The following is a 6,000-nucleotide window of genomic DNA, read 5'->3' as shown; positions in this document are numbered from 1 at the left end:
TGCAGTTGATTTAGCAAATGGCAAGCAATACAATTACACATTATAAAGAATAATTTGAAAAAAGCATGCAAGAATAAAAAGAGTTTGCAAGTTTTTTGATACTTTGCGGGCCATTTAAATCAAATATAGCACAAATACTAGTGTCAAGATAAGTAAAATTAATAATTTGTTTTCCAAAGCTGCCTCTTTACACAGATTGTACATAGATTGCTGTACAGTATCCATATACACGTGTACTCTTATGTGCGTAACTCACTACAGTAACCTGCTAGCAATGATCAAACTTATCAACCAGTTCATAAAAAGACCTGGAAAAAGCAGCGCCAGCTTAAACACTTAATCCATATCTAACCACAAAAAGTACGTTGGCAACTTGATTCATTTAGAATTGCCTAGTCCGTAATGAAATGCTTGAAGGGTCAGTTGAATTCAATAATTGTTGTGTTAGTGTTTAATATTGTGTCTGCTTTATCCTGTCAAGTTATTTGAGGATTTTTCTGTATAATCCTGTCTCTTCTAAGTTTCGGAAATGTTTAGTCCCACATATTGCTGAGCTCATAATTAAAATAAATAACGAGTTTTAATTTCAAGAACAATATTCCCTGATACTCAAAACATGCACTAAACCTATATTGATAAGATACGTGTAAATTTGTTTAAAGTCTCATATTTTACAAAAAGTTATTGGGCGATGAGATTATATTGTAATAAGTGGTTAGAGATTAAGAAGAATTCACATAATTATAACTGGTGGAAAGATGTATTTTGATTTGAATGTGTTGTAGTTTCAATATAAGTGAATCTTTAACACCAAATGGTTTTAATTTGTTACGTGAAATAAACTTTTTATTGCATTTATTTCCGGAGCGAGCATGATCCGACTTGATGTTCTATTTGTAGAACAATAAAGTTGAACCCGTATTTATGATATTATGATATTAAATATTTTAGAAAGGCAATAAACGTTTTTAATACTAAAGGATTTGTTTATCAGGTAAGGGACTTATTCATACCTACTCCGTCTGTTTCTCATTACAAAGACTAATATTAATATAGCATTCAACCGTGTCAATTGCAGCGTTCTGGACAGTGTGTTTAGAAAGTCAATTGATGACCAAACAATTATGTACACTTTTCATCTAGTCTGCGAACACTAAGTACATACATTGGGCCAAACAAAGTCACAAAATGAGCAAAACCTTCTCGCACTTATTCTATAACCTACGCGGGTTTTGTGTTTAAACAAATAAAAGGCAATTTTGTTAGTTGTTTACAGCTTAATCAATGTAACCTATGAGAATGTTTACGAGAAATTGTATCGATTCTTTTGCATAACTTGAACCCAATAAGTCAGCCACAAAGTTAAAGCTATCGTATTCAAAAACAAATGTGCTGATCTGAGCCTCCTCCCAAATATAGAATTTTGAAAAGTTTGAAATGCAGCTCGCGTTAAAAAAGTGACTAAATTGCACTTTGTAAAAGATTGGAATGAAACTGTTTTTCGTTAAGATCAACTTTCCCACATATTCTCTTTGAAGGAAAGCATAATACTGACAGAAATGCGGAGGATGTTTGTTCTGCAGATTTTCTTTTCTCCCAGACCTTCCGACTTAGATTTCAAATTGTGCATTATTTAATTTCTCTTGGTACCCTTACTTCCCGTATTTATTATGATCCTTGCAATAGATTGCATAAGAGTGCATTCTGTATCATAATAATGACATGTATTGAAGTATTTGTTTCTGAAATCTGACTTTTAAATGTTCTTAATTTGTGTAGCAAAATTCACGTGGCAAGCAAAGGGTCACCTCAGGGCATGTCAACATATACAACTGTCGTGGAAAATTATTAGTAATACTTTTTCTCCCTTTGTGCAGAATCGCATGTATATTCATGGGCCACTTTGTGGTGGCCAGTAATTACTCTTCTCCAGACTGCATTGGTGAGATGGATTTCAGCGATGTCCCCTCGTTTCTGCGCTTGCTTGGCCGAACATGTTCCGATGGAATAGTGATCTATGACCTGTTCCAATTTACTTTTGCTACGGAAAAGTTTTTCGTCTTAATTTTGCAGTTGGTATTTTTTTTTAAGTTTTGAACGTTCACGATTTGTTGTCGGATTGTAACTTCGGGCTTTTTGTCTTAATATTTTTCTTTAAACTTATAAAATCCTATATATACAATTGATAACCCCACTGGTAATAGTAAAGTTTTATTGGGTTAGCTGCTGGATTGTGTAACTGCCTACACGCGCAGTAGAAACTATTGATTAATATTATATCTCCGAGTAATACTTACCAAGACCGTATATTTCTTTCATTTGTCGTTGAGAACTACATTGTTTAACAATAATGAGGAAATTGCTGCCAGTGCAAGGTAAAATATTTATCGTGTTAAGTCTTTCTGAAACAAAGCTTCAGTATCTGTTTACAGTTCCCCTTTCACTAACGAGGTAATCCCAGGTTTTGGAAGGCATGCATGACTTATTTAATATTAGGTAAGTGGCTTAATGTTAAAATAATCAGGATTTGATGTAAACTTGGAAAATTTCACAACGCGTTTTTAAACTGAAAGAGCGACTAACCGAATGTCAAAGGAAACGTTTAATACAATGTCTAAGTGGCATGGAATTCTTTAACTCATATTATAAGCAGATAAAAGAGTTGTTTATCAGTTGGTTGTCAGGTTCGAGGATTCATGTAACAGCAAATTATTCAATTGGTGACATTCACTTAAATATTTTTTTTTTATATAGCTGTAAATTAAAACACACAAATCTTGTTTTTGATTTGAAATCCCTCTCTATATTTTACACATAGATACTGCATTTGAATAATAACGATTTGTTGAAAAAGTGGAAAAACAAATACAGTACATTCTGCATATTTTATTTCTCCGAATTACAAAAATACCATCAAATAATAATATACTTAAACGATTGTGACGCTATTAAATGACGACTAAATACCTGCTTCTGTAATCGGCCCATGCAATCTTTAAGATGAATTATGATTTTAGAAATACTTTAGTGAACGTAAAACGTCTATAGTTTGAAGTGATCATTTACATCTGTTCCATTTTGTTTTGCTAATTTATGACGACTTGGGAATTCTAAGTAATGTGAACCATTATTTTGTGATTTTAAAAGCTGAAGATATCAGATAAACTTGAGCTCGGCTCTTCGGCTGCTGCCGAGCCTGTGGAAACTTGTTGGAGCATGATTCCGAGCAGAATGGCCTTTAGTCTGGTTCACTGGGCAAAAGGAGCAAATATGAACGGAACCGACAACAAACGACTGTGTTTCAATCAACTGCCGATACCTTTAGTTCCAGCAACAAACCTGGCTAACTTCTTGTATCATTGGAAATGTTGTCAATGAAACTTCCCTAAAAATGATCTGCAAACAGCTGAACTTTAAAGACAGGCGTTTAGAAGCTGTAGCAGGATGAGTTTGTGCTCACTTATGGCTTTTAGGCTATAGCTCCGCCCCAAGACTTCGCTCAGAAATGTGTAAATATAGAGTTCTTTTATTCAGCTACTGTATTTGAGGACAATGTCGAGACACCGAATAGCTACTTTGCTATGCTATTATTTAAATCTACTTTGGAAAAAGTTCAAAGATGCCTGCAATGTTGCTTTCTTGCTACTATCACGTCAATCATTCACCAGGAAACAAAATTGGTTAAATACGTAAGACCGAGATATTAGATGAAGCTAAACGAGGGCTAGACCCTTGATCCTTGGCAACATACTACATTTTATGAACATATGGGTGTCATAACAATACTAAAAAATATGTAATACTGCACCAGAAGGACTACAAGAATTGAAGGAAACTTGATTTATATGACGAACTGTTCATCTGAAGAGCAGAAGTAATTATTAGTGTCCCTGGCGCTGTACTCGGAATGGTAACTTGACAAAATAAATCGATACCATCTATATACAGTTCGGTGCAGCCGTGATTGTGATGATCATATACCGGGAGTACAGGAAGTAGGCTTCTGGGAAAACTCGGAAAATAACAAGCACGATTTAAATGTGTTTAGATACAAGGACGAGACCTATCAGTCAAGGTTCTGCACTGTTTTTCTACAGCTCCAGAATACAATAATATTATGATTTTCGGAGAAATGATACAATATTGAACGAGACGATCGGAGCAGGGTAACTTCTATTAATAATGCAGTTTACTGCGCAGCATTTCTGTATATTGTGATTCCAAATAAACACGTAACAGCGTGTTTGTTCACTTTGCCTATTGGGTAACAATTATGCAACGCATAGAATCCATAACATGAAGTAGTTCATTCAATTTAGGGTGGGGCTCTTCCCTTCTAACTGCAACAGCTAATTTGTTGGTTTGCCCTGGACAAAACCGCGAGGTTGTGATTACATAGGTTCCATTGCCAGAACACAACAATTATCGCATTGGTATCTTTCACCTGTACTGAACCTTTCCCATAGCTCGAAATTCAACCGCAAATCTTGCCTTGTGCAATAAAGCGCAATGAAACTACGAATACTTCGGTTTTGTTCTCGACCTATATTGGAATCAAATACTCGAATTGTAGAGATAGGCGACTTCTATTCAATCATTTCAGTACGGCCATTAAAGAACAATTATTAATATACGAATCAAATAAATACAGTTGCTATTCACGCTAACATTTGTATATAGTTTTACACACTATTCTCAAGATCTATGCAAAACGTTTATCATTCCTCCTGTGAATACAGAAATAAAACATGCAAGACAATAATTACCAAAGTGTTCCTCTTTCCACTGATTATTTTAACTCATTTTTTTAATAAAAGCACCATCGGTCCAAATATATATTTTATTTATTAGTCTAATAAAATCAGATATCGTATGTTCTTTTAATGCATCCTGGCTGTCCAGAATCTGCTCTTTGACCCCAAAGGGCAAGTCGCCTCTCCCGCCTCCTCCTCGCGTCTGATGTTATTCCGGAACAGGGGCACAAACAAGGTGACTGACAGAAGACAGAAGATGGGACCCTCCAGGGCGGCTTATAAGAGTGGAACTGGCGTATCTACCAACAGATACATGCCAATCGGCGGAAAATAAATACTCACACTGTCTGATTTATATTCAATCTGTGCAGTGTGGTGTGTTCATTCAAACCATTATGCAAGAAGACGTTTAAATATAATTTAGTAGGACATGATGGCAGTATAATAAATAATGAGCATCATCTTGACAAAGTATTTAAGTGGAATATGTTGGAGTGTGCTAACCCGATACAGTAATATGAAGTTTTTTTATATCAGTCTATGAATCTACATATGTGCTTCAGATGTGTATAAAGTGTGCCCAGATACAGGCATAGGCCTTCATACATGAATGCATTTTCACATCCATAACTCCAATTTTTAAATGAGTGGCGCATATCTGTGTATTCTGAATGCACATTAATATTCTTACAATCCAAGTCATTATTAAGATCAAATCGCGCACATGTGTCTTATTAAAATGTTACAACTATTATGACTGTGAATGCTGCAGAAACACTTCATAGCCCACGTAACTTTATGTTTCCCGTGACCTCCTCAATGGATGCCGATGCCATATAAGTGGCACGCAATTTACGTTATGCAAAGCATGCTTACAGTTGAAAGATGAGTTTCACTCAATATAACATCATATAACATCAGCGATATCACGTTTCTTTCAGCGATATCACGTTTCTTTTTAATACCACAACGAGGATCCAGAATAAAACGCCTCACCCAACAGGATACTTTCACTTTCTCTACGCTTTGCAATAAAAGTTTACAGTGCAATTCACCGGGTGACGTGGCTACTAGCATTTGGCCAATAGTTATTCCTTTCAAATTGATGATGAATATTTGTGCTAAAATAACATTTTAATTACATTTCATGTCATCTACTCTAAACATTTTATTTTAAAATTTTGCACGTAAATATGCAGATTTTACCTCATTAACAACCCAAGTTAAACAATCACTGTCTGCGTTA

Source organism: Somniosus microcephalus, chromosome 4 (assembly GCF_052327205.1).
Source record: "Somniosus microcephalus isolate GS21.2 chromosome 4, FLI_Smic_1.0, whole genome shotgun sequence".
NCBI lineage: Eukaryota > Metazoa > Chordata > Chondrichthyes > Squaliformes > Somniosidae > Somniosus > Somniosus microcephalus.
Note: the sequence above shows the minus strand (reverse complement) of the source record.